The 14,563-nt window shown below is 39.6% G+C and overlaps 1 protein-coding gene across 1 annotated transcript in view; it reads left to right on the forward strand.

Moving 5' to 3' along the window:
* SYT9 (synaptotagmin 9) overlaps nucleotides 1-14,563 on the forward strand; it is a 63,128-nt gene that overhangs the window by 2,490 nt on the left and 46,075 nt on the right. The gene's annotated exons all lie outside the window — the stretch shown is intronic.

Raw genomic sequence — 14,563 nt, forward strand, 5'->3', positions numbered from 1 at the left:
CCCTGGCCGGCGCCAGTGCTGCAGGGCCGGCGGCCCGGGGCTGCCCCGCCGCTCCCCCGGCTGCCCGGCGCTCGGGGCGAAGCGGCCAGGCGCTTCGCTGCTCGGTTTAAGTGGAGGGCGGTGTAAGGCAAGTGGCCGGTTCCGTGTGCCACAAGCTAACAGGAGTGTTCCCGGCGTGTCTGTAGCAGATGTGGGGGTGTAGGTCTGACAGGATGGACACTGGGTTGGGATCTGGGTGTTTGTCAGGGTTATGGCTTGCACATCGTGGCATAACACTCTTACTTAAAAACTTTAACTTAAGGAAGCTTTCTCGTAAGGAAGCTGAGCTCTAGCTGCACGAAACCAGAAAAGATTGAGGATTTGTCTCTGGATGCAAGGGAAGGGCAAATTGCAGTTTAGAGTAGGAGCTTATTATATTTATTTTTACATCATCAAGTTGAGGTTGCTCAGTATGGGGAGAAATTTAGTGAGTTAAGACAGAAGTTGATAAACGTTTGCAGTACTGGGAAGCCTTGCTGTTAGATCAGCAAGTCATCACAGCACAGTATTCATTGCTTCGTTATTCTCTGAAATAAATCAGTCCATTTAGCACAGGGCAGTCTAATGACACTCTTTTCTGTAATTTAGTAGCCTGAAGTAACACTCAGAGTGCAACTTCCTGACAAATCCTTGGATATGCTGGAGGCCTGGAGAAAACAAGTAAAACTAAATAAAATACTCAAGGGAGGAAAAAGATGTGCTGTCACAATAAATGAATAAGGAATTTTCCATCATTCAGTTTGCTTGCATCCAAAGCTATTTGCAGCCATTCTGGCTTTTCACTACTTAAAATATTCAAATTGGAGTGATTCATGCTATGTTTGATAGGGTTTCTTTAAAAGTAGGCAAATTTAATTGTTTGGTTCATATAGGGAGATTTAATTACTTTGTTCATATAAGCAGTAATTTTAGGACAGACACCTGTGATTTTCTGTAATTTTCATTTACTATAGGATCAGTCATGTATTCGTATATCAGGTCATGATTCCAAAGTCGTCTGCTTAAATCAGTGCTTGCTTTGGATACAAAACTACTTGAAATGCATGTGGAGACTTTAACCTCCGCCACTTGGATAACAGCTTTTCAGATTTCTTTCAGAAGCTACCTGCTTTTTTTTTTTTTTTTTAATCAGCCCCAGGCAAAAGGAATACCTGGCATCTGTTTGGGAGTGATTTTAAAACATGGTGTGCTCAGTAAAAATTTATCACCTCTACCTAAAGATGGAAAAAAAAAAAAAAAAGTGTGTTTATTTCTACCTGTTTTTCTTGAACTCATGTTACACAACAGCCTTCCGGTGTTGTTGGGAACCTGCTCGATTACTCAGAGCAGCAGTCCCTAACCTTTGCCAGCCAATGTGCAACAGCCCTGAGCAATTATGCTGCAGGCAGCATCTTCCCATTGGCCTCAGTCTGAACGTTTTTATTTTTTGCAGCTGCAGCCAGTCCCAGAGGGTCTAGCAGGCAACATGTTACCCATAAACCCTGACTTGGTAAATAGTTCTGTGAGGTGGTCGTGTCAGGAATTTGTTCATTTACCTAATTATCTCACATTTCTTTGATTAAAATGTGTTTCTTACCCCAGTATGGCTGTCCACGTGGCTTGTTTAGCTGGTCCCTAGTTGTGGTGCTGTGGGCTGTAAGAAGGCAGTGCACACGACTTCCAAAATGAAGCAATAGTCACAGTGAAAGGACAGTAAACAACACTGACCAAACCCAGCTTGCTGTGTGTAGTGAGTTTCATTGACTTAACAAGGGCAAAATAGCCTTAAAAAGCCCTGCCAGCTGATCCGTTCCCTTTCCAGCCGCTAGAGGCCTGAATAGGGATGTGGAGGAAGGTGGTGCTGAAGGACAGCGTCTCCTTACCGGAGCTGGGCAGAAGATGAAGCTGTCCTTGCTCCGGCTTCCTGCCCCCGCAGTGTGAAGGTGATGTGCTTGAGTCAAACTGAACAACTGGCTCTTAGGCCACCCAAACCAGCAATCTAAAAAGATCTACAGCATCAGAGTGGAGGAAAGTGCATGATTAAGTATCTGATGAGGTGCGTGAGTAGGCATTGTACGGGAATTAGTGCATGGGGACATGTCACCTTTGTATTTTTATGAAAATCCTTTGCTAGGATTTTTCTCCTATTCTAGCTGAGAAGCCTCAGAAAAGAAATGCAAACAATAACTATCTGATGGCTGTGGAATGTGGTCTGGACATTGTTTACCAACATTGTTTATCTTTCATTGGTCCATGTGAGTTGTTTTCACTCGATGATCAATCACAGCCACCTGTGTCGAAGCTGTGAGCAGTCACAGGATTTTGTTATCATTCTTTTTCCTTTCCAGATTTCTGTTGGATCTTTTCTCTCTGTCCTTTTTAGTGTACTTTTAGTGTAGCATTTTAATATAATATAATATAATATCATAATATAATAAATAAGCCTTCTGAAACATGGAATCAAGATTCTCATCTCTTCCCTCGTCCTGGGACCCTCGAACACAACCATAGGGACATGCTTTGAAAAGTGTTTCTGAAATGAAGTGGACACTGGCCCAAATCCATGGTGGGTATGCAGCACCTTTGGCTGAAGCCACTCATGGATGTTGGCTCTGTCCCCTGTCAGGAATTGTTGGAAAAACCCAGCCCTAACTGGGGGAGGGAGGGAGGGAGCTGAGGGGCTGCTGAGCCTGGTGCCAGCGTCTGTGTCCAAGCTCAGCCTCCCGGCGCCCCTCAGCCCCAGCACGGAGCAGCCAGATCCCTGGAGATCCACTCCTCTCCTGCCTGACATCTGATGCACTTGGCTGTGTGACTCAGGCCAGGAGGGGACTGGATGCTTGTGGTGTGTGCCACATCTTTATTTTTCGGTTTTTCAGTATATTTCAGCTGTTTTCCCCTGTTGTGGGGAGTGCTGCACGTGCTTCGAGCACGAGTTTAAGGGCTGATGAGGGCTGGGTTTAACATGCTGGTCCACTGGATTTCAAGGGTGACACGACTGAGTCAGATTTTAAAGCTTTTCAGAAAACTAAAAATGCAAATTAGGCATTTAGTGAAAAATCTTCAATTAGTTCAATAAGAGTTATATGTCAGAGCAACCTTGAAAATCCCCAAAAGGCATCCTTAGGCATTTCGATACCTTAATAAGCTGACTCGTTTTCTGTTCCATCGTAAAATGTCAATAATATTTCTGTATCATTGAAGGGCTTTATGAGGGTAAATTGCAGAGTCTGAACACATCTGGTTTGTAATACATTCATAAAGGAGAGTCAGATGGACCTCTCAGAGATATTTGAATAAAAACAATGTTTGTCATGTGGGCATTTGAAGACAGCCACTCAAGATCATGGAATATCACCCCATGATACATGATAAAGCAAATATTGTAGAGCAGCAAGTCCTTCAATGTGTAAACAAGAAAAATACAGTAAACCAAAACAACAACAACAAAATCATGAAAGGCTGACCATTAAAAGAAGAATTAGTACAAAAGAGATGTTTGTGAAATAAGGGTTCTAACAAAAGGCCAGGCCACTAATCATATGGAATTTTTCATTAATTTTGTAGTGGAAAAATTATATAAATATAAATAAAAAATAAAGTTTTCTGTTGCTTTGGGTTGCACATCTTGAGGATGAGCCATCAAGGTCTTATAATATTCTTAATTGTGTTCTTTAAAATTGACTAATAGGTGCTAAAACGGAATAAATGATGAATATTGTGGGCATAGCGATGGCAGAAATGTTTTACAGGTCATAAGTATGAGATCAATATTTCACAGTGACAGAAAGCCAGATTTTAGTACTTGATGGAGGTAAAGATAGTTGACAGTCAAGAAATTAAAAAATCTAGGAGTAGAAATGGGATGGATATTGAAGACAAAATGTATGAGAAACTGCAATTATGGTCTTGCAGTAGAATTTAAGCATTTTATGAATCAGTACTTCACTTTTTAATGTCTACTTTCAGCTCCAGGACAGAGAAAAGCACAAAAAATCAGAAAGCCAAAGAGGCATAACCATGGCCTCCCAGCCCTCTGGTGGAACGTGAGAGCCCAGGTTTTCCAGTTCCCCTAGACTGCTCATTCCCTAGAAAGATAACACTTGCAATTAAATCATACCTCAGAAAGTTTCCCTTTAATTCAGAACTGAGTTTAAAAACAAAACCTGTCTTCAGAAAGTACTTTGTTTCCTTAAAAAGGTATTTTAAAATTTTTATACCTTAAATTACTTCCTGATTTATTTCCATCTCAACCCCCAAATTTTCCAGGAGCATATCAAGCTGCAGAGTTTCGTCAAGATGCTAAGTATATCTAGATTTATCTAGATAAATTCAAAAAGCATTTGCAAGTTTTAAAGACATGAAAAACACTTGAGTGGGTGAAATAACTTCCAGTATGTTTTTTAATTTTATTTTCCTCAGTGTGAGCTGATGCTCTCCATATTTTTAAATTTCCTTTTCCTGATAGTATTCAATGTGTCCTGCTAGTGCAAGACTTTGTAGGACAGAGGACAAGTGTAAATCATATTTCCTCTCTTGAGGTCAAATGAATGAACATGTGTGAGGCCCAAGTTCCTTTGGGTTTTGAGAACCAAAGTGCTCTTTCAAGACTTGAAAAAACGACAGCGATGTTATGTATTTAAGACTAAAAATAGGTATTCAGTTTCTCTTTTGAAAAGTCAGGAACAAGTTTGAAGAAGGTAAAAACAATTACTTCCTGTTGCTTGAATTCTAAAATGCTATGGTAGTTTAATTCCTTCTAAACACAGAGGCTCTCAGAGACTTTCCTGTCATACTGGAGGAGTTTAATATTGTTTTTCTCCTTGGAAATCTGTTTTAAACAGATAGCTAAATTTTGAAACAAATTGTAGAAAAGAGCAAATCATGTTCAAAGTAAAGGGACTACCTGTGTGCTTAATAATGACTTGAAACTATAATTAAGGTAAATCAATTTAAATAAAAGTAAAGGTCTGAATTTATTATAACAGCATGTTACATTTTCCTGGAATGCATTTTTGTTCTTTTGCAGCTAACCTAAAGAATTGTAGGTGTTTAAGTTATGACTTACTCTTCAGAACCAGAGAAAAGGACGACTACAAATATTTTCCTCATGATAAAACCGAGCTTTGATCAGGCTGGAACACAGTCATGTTAAATACTCTTCAGATATGAAAGAGCCCTGCTCTACTGAGATCACTTTCTATTTTCCAGACATGCAGAGCAGCTGCACTTTAATTGGAGAAGCCAAACATGAGGAGGTTTTCTGTAGTCCCTGTGACCAAACCTCGCTCCACTGCTGTCCCATGGCTTCTCCTGCACACTGTGGGGAGCAGAAATGTTTCAAGTCTGTGAGGAAAAGGCAAGAGGAAGGTGGCTTCCAGCCCTTCTTGGCCTCTGCATCCAGATTCAATACAGTTGTGGAAAGTAGGGGCTTCCATTTCCATTCTGGTTTTAGTCCTTGCTTATATGGGGATTTCACCAAATGTTTGTTGTTCACGGTCTGCCTTATACCCAGAAACTACAACAATGTGTAAGACTGTGTTAAATAGACTGATGCCAAATACACCTCTTTGTATTTAACAGAAAAAAATGTGTTTACTCAAATATGACACATATATAAAAATATGTTTACTCATGTATGACACATATATAAAAATGTGTTTACTCATATATTACATGTGTATAAAAATAATACTTATTTCCTGAAGTCATTTCAAGCCCATTTGTGAAGTAATAATACAAGTTAGAATAACATGCTAACCGAATCAGGAATCAGTTATCTCTGCAGCCACACAGTTTATCCAAGTCTCTTCCAAGTGTGCAGGGAACATGAAGGAAAACAGCTTATTTTCAACTGTGAGTAACAAAGATATCTATCACTGAAAACAGCCTGAAGAGTAATGACCTTGGAAAATTAGGATGCCTAGATAGCATACAGTCTGTCTTGCACCTGAATTCCTGTGCTAAGTGCCAGTTTTGCTGATGAAGAGCAATAGGTTAATTTAGCCCTTGTACATACAAACTGGTTTTGCCACTAAATCGTGATCACTGCATTTGTCACACCTCCTGTTTCAATGGGGTTTGCATGTTCCTCCTAGATGGGGGGAGAGGGGAAATGATTTTCTAATTATGCTTTCCTTAGAGTTACCCATAATCTTTGTGCAGGCCACAGTTTACATTTGTCACCAAAAGCTCTGATTGCTTAAGAAGAGATCCTACTGTAACAGATTTATGGGTTATTGATTCCTAAAAAACTCATGAACTTGTGTTACAATAATGACATTTTTATTATTTTGTTATGGTAGAATACTGAATTGTTAGGTATTTGTGATCCACACATTTAGTGACCCAAGTACAAATGATCAGCCACATGTTGCCCCAGATAGCTTTCTGGAAAATTCCTTTCCAAACTAATTTGTGTGAGTCTAATTACACTGACAATTCAGAGACCTAGAAATGTAAGTCCAAAATTATTGCTGTCATAACAGCAGATCTGCTTAAACTCAGTCTCGAGGCTGTACAGCTCTCTACCAGCTTTGATGTGAAATATGTAGAGGCTGAGCACAAGCTGCAATTTATGTATTTTTGTTTAAAACCACATTTCTAGGGTTTAGCTCTTCCCCCACTGAAAATAATGATCATTGTTGATGTAGTGCAAAGCTGTACTTAAGAACATTGCACTGTACATTTTTTGCTATATTTTGTCATTCATTTAAGCTCTTCTGTGGCTTTATTTAGACCAAAGAGATAAAGAGAGATTATTTTGACCTAAAGCTTTATGTCTCTTTCATATTGCTAACAAAATTTTAGTCCAAAGGATAAAAATTTAGAATAATTAATTACAGATGCTGTCAGTTGCAACTGCAATTCCTAAAGTTCATCATTTTACAAGATCAATCTTTTTTGCGTGCTTTTGTAGTATTGTTAAGTAGAGAGTACTTGATCCATTTATTTGGAGAGTACAGAAATAAAGTGTTGTGCATAACAGGTGGTGGTTTGCACATTTCTTACATTTGCTATTGTAGTCACACTGGGTATTGTGTGGCTTAAGCTGCTCAAGATGTTCAGCTGCCTCTCTTTTTTTTGGATTTAGGCATTCATCAGGCAAGAATTTCTCGTTTGGCTTCCTTTAGTCCACACTCTGTTCAAGATGTTCAGCTGCCTCTCTTTTTTTTTGGATTTAGGCATTCACTAGCCAAGTGAGATCAGTTTGGCTTCCTTTGGCTGACATGTACACTGCAGGATTTGATCCTGTGCACCTCCCAAGGTTAGCTGGAATTCAGAAATGCAGGAGATGCAGTCGAAACTGGCATGTGTGTGTCTGTATGTTTTAAGCCAATTTACAGTTGGTGTGTGTCTACCAAAGCTAAATGTTGGAAGAGTCTATAATCTATCAGAAAAAGCTTCCAGATTATTGCTGTAAATCCACCATGCTAACAAAAAAGTGAGGCACTAATGATTTTGGAGTTAAAACTTTCAAAGGGCTTTTTCAAAAACCTTCCAAATTTCTTTTTAAAGTAAGAATAATGAGGATTTGAAATAGGATAATTCCTGCCAGGATACTTTCTCACTTTCCTTTTGTTCCTATTGAGTTTCATGCACGCAAAAAGCAAGCCTTGCTGACTTCCCTTGGATATAAGTTTCTTCAGTTCGTTACATGTCCATCAGGGAGTTTGTTTGGAATACCCTAATTCTATCTTACAGACTGTGAAACTCCCTAAATATTTCCTTTCCAGCTATGATGGACCTCTCCTGTGTGTATATAAACCAGTTAATATTTATCTTTGAAAATTTCTGTCTTCATCATTCCCATCCAGGTTACTTTGTGCCTGGTTTCTCCATCCCTTTTCTAAATTACATGTGTGTATACACCAGTGTTCCATGTGTTTGCCCCTTGGGGTGTTCCCACTCCGTTTCTCATTTTATTTACTGCCCTATTTTTAATCTCTTTTATTCATCTCTGTTGTTTGACTTCAGCAATATAGTTTGTCTGCTTCTCACATTTAGTGAAATTTCAGAATGCAGTGAGAGTCTCAGTAGCTTTGTAATCAGTCAGTACATAAAGTTTGACCTGTCTTACACCTTTCTTGTCTCTCACTGGGCATCTGCCTGCAGCTGTATAAAATTCCTTTAGAGCTCCCTTTTAAAACTTTCTGCTTCTTTTGTTTTTTGCAGGAGGTTCATGGCTATGGAGTTCATGGTTTCATGAGTACAGATTAGGACATTCCAAAAGCTGTTTCTCACATCTATCCAATTTTATAAATAATTGCAACTTGTAATTCTGTACAAATTGTCCGACTATTACAGTAAGGAATGTACAATGCAAATTAGAAAATGATCAATGAGACCAACAGTCTTATGATCTTCTGCTTCCATTTGTAGCAGATGTTTTACCCATTTGAAAGAGGAGTTTATTTTTTTCCCCCTAGAGAAGTGAAATGGATAAGATTAATGCTGAGTTATTCCCTCTCTTTTTGGGAAGCCTACCCTGAATAGGCTGATCTCAAGTGTTCATTATGCTAAGTTCTCTCTGCACAGCAGTAAGGAAAAGAGTTTCCTGAGCCTGGCTGCAGGGAAATGCAGCAGGTATTGGGTTGTTCTCACTGAGTGCTCTCCTCTTCCCTCTAGTAGGGCTGATGTAGGATACGTGTAGCAGTGGCATTACCTGCTCTAAAGAGATTTTAGGTCCATTAGCAGCTAAATATAAGAGAAAACAGAGCTGGTATTGCTTCAAAAATATGTAAAGCCCTAAAGAGAAAATTCTCTTAACAGTACAATTCTATTTTTTTTAAGCTATACCAATTTACTCGGGGTAATACAAGACACAAATCTAAACCAGTTGCTCAAATTTTGTTTTCTTCTGTGATTGTGCTCTCTCCTGCAGTAGATCATGCCACCAAGAAAGGGTACTATTTCTCCAGATGCCACAAGGCATCCATGATAACAAAAGTCTAATGTAAACTTTTCTTCCTTTTTGTTTTCATTTTAAGTTGGCAAACATTAAAGATGACTAATGTGTTAAAAAAAAAAAAAAGCAGAGGGGAGAAATTAGGCTACAAACATTAAAGATGACTAATGAGTTAAAAAAAAAAAGCAGAAGTGAGAAATTAGGCTTAGCAGGTAAACAGAAGGTTAGTGGCTGGCCCAGTTTTTTCCATTTGTTTTCTTTGTTCCAAGTTCAGGGGTGTTTCCCTGTCCAAATTCTTTGTCTGTCTTGGTGTACTTTCACAGGTTTGTTTGCTGAGTGGTGGGTTTTTTGTGGGTTCAGTAGCTTTTTAAGCCAGCCTGAGAAATCAGGATTTGATGCTGACATTTGGTCTGTGGCTAATAAGGAAAGAGAAGGCTTGGCCATTGTGGCTTCCTGTATTCTGGAAAAGCTGTCACCTTGACTCTTCCCTGTGCAGCAGCACCACCATTCCTGCCAGCTTCTCTTAGCTGCAGAAGGTGTAACATTTTTATATCTGCTCTCATTCTCAAGTTAATGTCTTGTTCCTGCCTACCTTATTCGTTCTGTACCTGTCTCTTGTTCTGTTGTCATTGTGTTATAAAGAGCAAATTGACTAGTCAAGATGATTTCTTTCCTGCTGCTGCTAGGAGCCAGTGATGATAAAATAGCTGAAAGCAGTTCCCAAAATAGCAGTGCACAGGTATAGGTTTGCCAGAACGATTGGATGGTGATTACTCTATAGGTCCTTCTGTAGTGTTACAAGTCAGACCCAGCACTGTGAATAAAAACTGCTCTTTCTTCCTTTGATGGATTTTTCTTCCTTTTTTTTTATCCTTTTCTTGGGAGCTGTAAACCAGAACAGACCTTAATAGCAACAGGACCAGCAGCATCTTCAGCTACTTCAACTTTTTTTTTCCTTCCCAGATTAGGGGGAAGCATTTTTTCACCCTCAGGAACATCCAAAATTCAGTCTCAGGTTTCACTTCTTATCCTAAAGGCTCGGCGCACTGAGAGATGAAACAGTAATTTTGTTAAAATGGAAGGCTTGGGATGTAACATTTTTTGGTCATTTGGCGGTTTTACCTCCCTTTTTTCTGCACCCCTCTCTGTGTGGAAGATTTACAGTGGTAGTTGTTGCCATGGTACTAAGCAGGACGAGGTGTCTACTCCAGCTTCAAAACTGGATGTTTACGGCCGTATTGTGAAAAATTATCCCTTCTGACAACTCGGGGTTGTTTACGCAGAATTAACATGCCACTCCTCTTCTTCCAAAGTGAAGAGAGGCTCTTCAGGTCATTCCCTGTGTGTCAAGACAAATGTGAGCTTCAGCAGTGCTGGAAAAGCCTCAGAATCAGCTCTGTCCTTCCACTCCCTCGTTAGCTGTTCAAATGAGCAACCGCTTCACGCCCTGCCGAGCAGCTGATTGGCCTTGGAGGGAAGAAGCATCTGAAGCAGTATTAATGTTTCATTCAAAATCATGAGAGCCAGGGAGGAGGGGAATTAGGGAATTCAAAACCCCAAATCAGGACTGCCTTTTATTTCACCAGGTCCTGGTCTCTTGAGCAGCATCCCAAATTTTCTCCCACACTGGATTTCTTCTCAGGATGGTCTTACTACCTCTGTGAGCTGTTTTTGCCAAGGGTAAATTTAACGGCTCTCTTCCCTTTGCTTTTCTTTCTCCATTGTCTGCTTCTTCTCCTCAGCCCTATTGATAGTATCTGCTATGGCATATGCTGTTCAGGAGATGGAGAGACAAAGAAACTGTGCAGTCCCTCCATCCTCTTCTCTTTTCCTTTCTCAAGTCTTCACTGCTGCATCAAGGCTGGTGAAAACCCCTTTTTATTTTCTCACCAAGAAAATCATATCAGAAAGCTGAAAAATTAGTGTCTTAAAATGGTATCTCAAAGATATGTGGGCAAACTGGTTGTGATAAAGCAATCAGTAAAGGAGTGTAGTGGATTGCATGACAGCAAGAACAGCCAGCTGCATCTGAGAAATATGCAAGTCCTTGGACTCCAGCAGTATAAAACTTCCCAAGCTGTAAAAGAAGAGCAATCCTTTCTCTTTTGTGGCAGTCCTGGTGGTTTGAAACATAGTTGGCAACTAATAGTTGCAATCATGGAGTCATTGACATTAAAAGAAACATCACCTCACAGTGGGTATTCACATAAGATCTTGGATTCCTTGTACGTAGTATAGCACGTGCTGGGGTTGTTAAATTTGCAGATGTTGCTAATAAATAAAAATAGTTTTATTAGGACAGGAATAGAAAAAACATTAGATACAGAAGTGTTGCATAACCAGCCTTGATGAGCAGGGAAGTTCCCCTTCTGCAGCGTTCAAGAAGTACTGTTCCCAGTAAATGACAGCCAATAGATCCTAAATCCCGAGATCATCCTGAGATACATATTAATACTGCTCTTTTCAAAAACCCAAATGTTGCTTTTTCTTTTACCTGTTAGCCTCTGGAAAAAAATAAGGGGAAAAAGCAAGCTTTGACAGAGTATTTCCTGACTCAGCAGTTGAATGGAAGGAACGATGCTGACGCACTTGGTTCAAGGTAATGGAAGGACTGAGGAGGACTGTGCACACACAAAACGGAACAGGAGGTGCCTGGCTGTAAATCCTGCCAATCAAATATTACCCAACAATCTGTTAATACAAATGTGTTTGACTCAGGGATGTTTTTTAGAGACAGGAGTCATGCTTTAGTTGGCTGCCATAGATTACTAGTTAGGTTAAAAACAAGGCTGTTTTTTTGAATTGTGCACTTCAGATGTGATCTTGTAGAAATCTGTCAGTGCTGGTTTTCCCTACCCTTTCAGCTGCTTTTTCAGTAGTGTTATGCAGTAAAAATTCCATCTAATGCCATGTCTGTAATCAGCAGAGAAAGCAGGGCATGTCTCAAGTGTGAAAGGCCTAAAAAGCAGCCAAGAGAAAACTGTGGGCCCAAGGATTTAGGTGGAAAGTAGCCAGCCTGAATATGGCTCACTCTATTTTCATAGCAAACACCAAATAAGAGCCTGGGCTTTGCTGGAGCCTCTCAGCACTTTACTCTTATAAATAATAAACAGAATACATTTTCCTCCTGTGTGGGTTAGCAAATAGAAATGTGCCTCTGTTATCAGGAAGGAGGCCATAATTGAGAGGCAGTGATTTTGTGGAATACACATTCAAATAGGACTAAATAAAAGCATGAGGAGTATTTCAAAAGTTCTATTTCTATGCTGGGTTTCATATGTTTAGCTATGGAATTTATTCATGATACCTTTTTGTAAGCTTGGATTTACATTCTCAGACTCAAATCATGCCACTCACTTCAGCCCGTATCTAACACAGCAACAGCTTTAACGGGGTATCTTTAGGTAATCTTTTGCATATCCCAGCATTTTGCTGTTTACTGCCCCATTTTCAGCATAATTTCAGAGTTTTGAGTGTTTGCTTTCATGGCCTAGCTTGGATTGCAAATAGCACATATTGGTGTGACACCATTTGAGACTGAAACTGAAAGGAATGTGGTCATGGTAATCCTGTTCACATGATTGTAGCAGAAATGCAGAATAAAACATATTTTTCTTGGAGAGGGACATATGCCCCATTTCCAGTTTGTGTCCCATTCACATTTGGGATTAAGGAGTGTCTTTTTACTGGCTCTATTTACTTATTCTTAAGGATATCTATTTATTTATTCATTTCAGTATGCCTCAATGTATGTTGTACTCATGTTTAGGAAACTTTAAGAATTAATTACCCACCTCTTACATGAACATCCTCTAGGGAAATTACAGAAATTACATCTACTCAACAACCCACTAACAGCACTTCCTCAAGTCTGGAGGTTTGGAACATGCAGTTTTTGGAAGTGCTTGGTCCTTTTCCCTTCTTCTTTTCTGTCAGTTTTTTTCTTAATGAATGTAATATCATGCTTACAAGTAAAAAGTTTCTGTTTTCTTAACATTCACATTTAATCACATTCAAAAAATTATTCATTTTTTCCTACTGTCATCTGAGTCAGCCCAATGGTGGGAATTGTTTTGATTTTAAGGACATAGAATCACAAGAGCTTCCTGAGAAAAAGATGTGTACAAGCACCTGAGTCTAAAGAAAATATTTAAAATACTGTTCATGTAATTCAGTTTTAGGTATTTTTTTTCCCTAATACAATCAAATTATCAGATGAATGATTTTATTTTCTTCTTTCAACCGCATTTCTTTATTTATTTTGAGGGGCCATGTGGAACCAGGATAAGAAATAGATACTGGTGAGTGCCTTATCTACCTGTGTTGGGTGACAAAGAAAAAAGTGCCAAGTTCTCAAAAATTATCCTAAAATCATTCCACTGAAGTGGCTGAAAAGTTAGCAAATCCCATCAGTGTATTCCAGCTAGCAAGAAAAGTGGGGTGTAGCTGTCTCTGGAGAAATGAGAACCCCCATTACTATTTTTAGAGAGCAGAAGATGAAAAAACTGTGGCTATAAATTTACCATCCACTGTGTTTGTTTTTCCCTTAGAAGTAGCAGAACTTTTTAAGTTCTTCAAAGCCAAGGAAAACCGCAGATTTGAGAGCAATCCAGCTGAGCAAATCTTGGAGGAGGAGAGAAGACATGAAAACTCAGTGTTTCCACTTCTCCTAAGTATCCCACGGCAGTGGTGCTCTGGTTTTTAGGAACAAGGGGCTGGCACCATCTCCTTTACACTCCTTGTAATTCTGGGAGGGAGATGAGGAGAGCAGTGGTTCTCCCCTTGGAACAGGCCCGAGGAAGAGCAGCCATGAGTCTGCAGGAAGAAGTTTTCAGGGCTCATGGTCCCTTCTCTACATCCCATTTGTTTGTGTGCATCCACCTGGAGAGCCTGGTGTGTGCATCATGTGAAAAGTGTATCGCTGATTATAATTGAACTCATCTTAAAAAAATTGTGCCATACCCCATGATTATCATTTCTCTGCTGAGGTTGTTTATCTCCTCTTTCTTGTTTATTGCTTGAGTGAAGCTAGCACATTTGAAATTCTGTTTTTGAAGTAGGATACTGTGCAACTGGTGGTATTTCACTGCAGAATAACCCCCAGAGGGATTTGTAATCCCCTGGTACTATCATCCAATAGTGAGCCAGACTGAATAATGAGCTCGGTGCTATGAATTCAGCCTCATACTCAGCCTCATTCTGCATTGCTTAGAAATTAATTAATTATTCCTCTGTATTTATGCTATCAATGACATCCAGAGGCTGGCCTAAACACTCTGGAGCCACTGGCAGCAGCAGTAGCAGCAATATCTGTACATGCAAGTATTTTTATGTACACGCAGATATTTTATTCTCCCTCTATATATATGTGCTTTTAAGGGAGCTGTTACATCTTCCCCACAGCTGGACACAAGCAGACAGTACATGCTGGACATCAGTCAAAGATGCACAATGACACATAGTTTGCTATTAATGTTTACAGGATTTGGAATGTTGAAATTGATTTTGGCACTGAAAGTGCAGCCTGGTAAATTGCTTGTCACCCTTGTTTCATCCCCAGTCTCACTGAGAATCTCATATGCAATTAACCATAATTGCTATACTGTATTTACTCTGAGGCACACAGCACATTGCTGGTTT

The sequence above is a fragment of the Pyrgilauda ruficollis genome, unplaced genomic scaffold, assembly GCF_017590135.1.
Source record: "Pyrgilauda ruficollis isolate IOZ18807 unplaced genomic scaffold, ASM1759013v1 scaffold119, whole genome shotgun sequence".
Taxonomy (NCBI): Eukaryota; Metazoa; Chordata; class Aves; order Passeriformes; family Passeridae; genus Pyrgilauda; species Pyrgilauda ruficollis.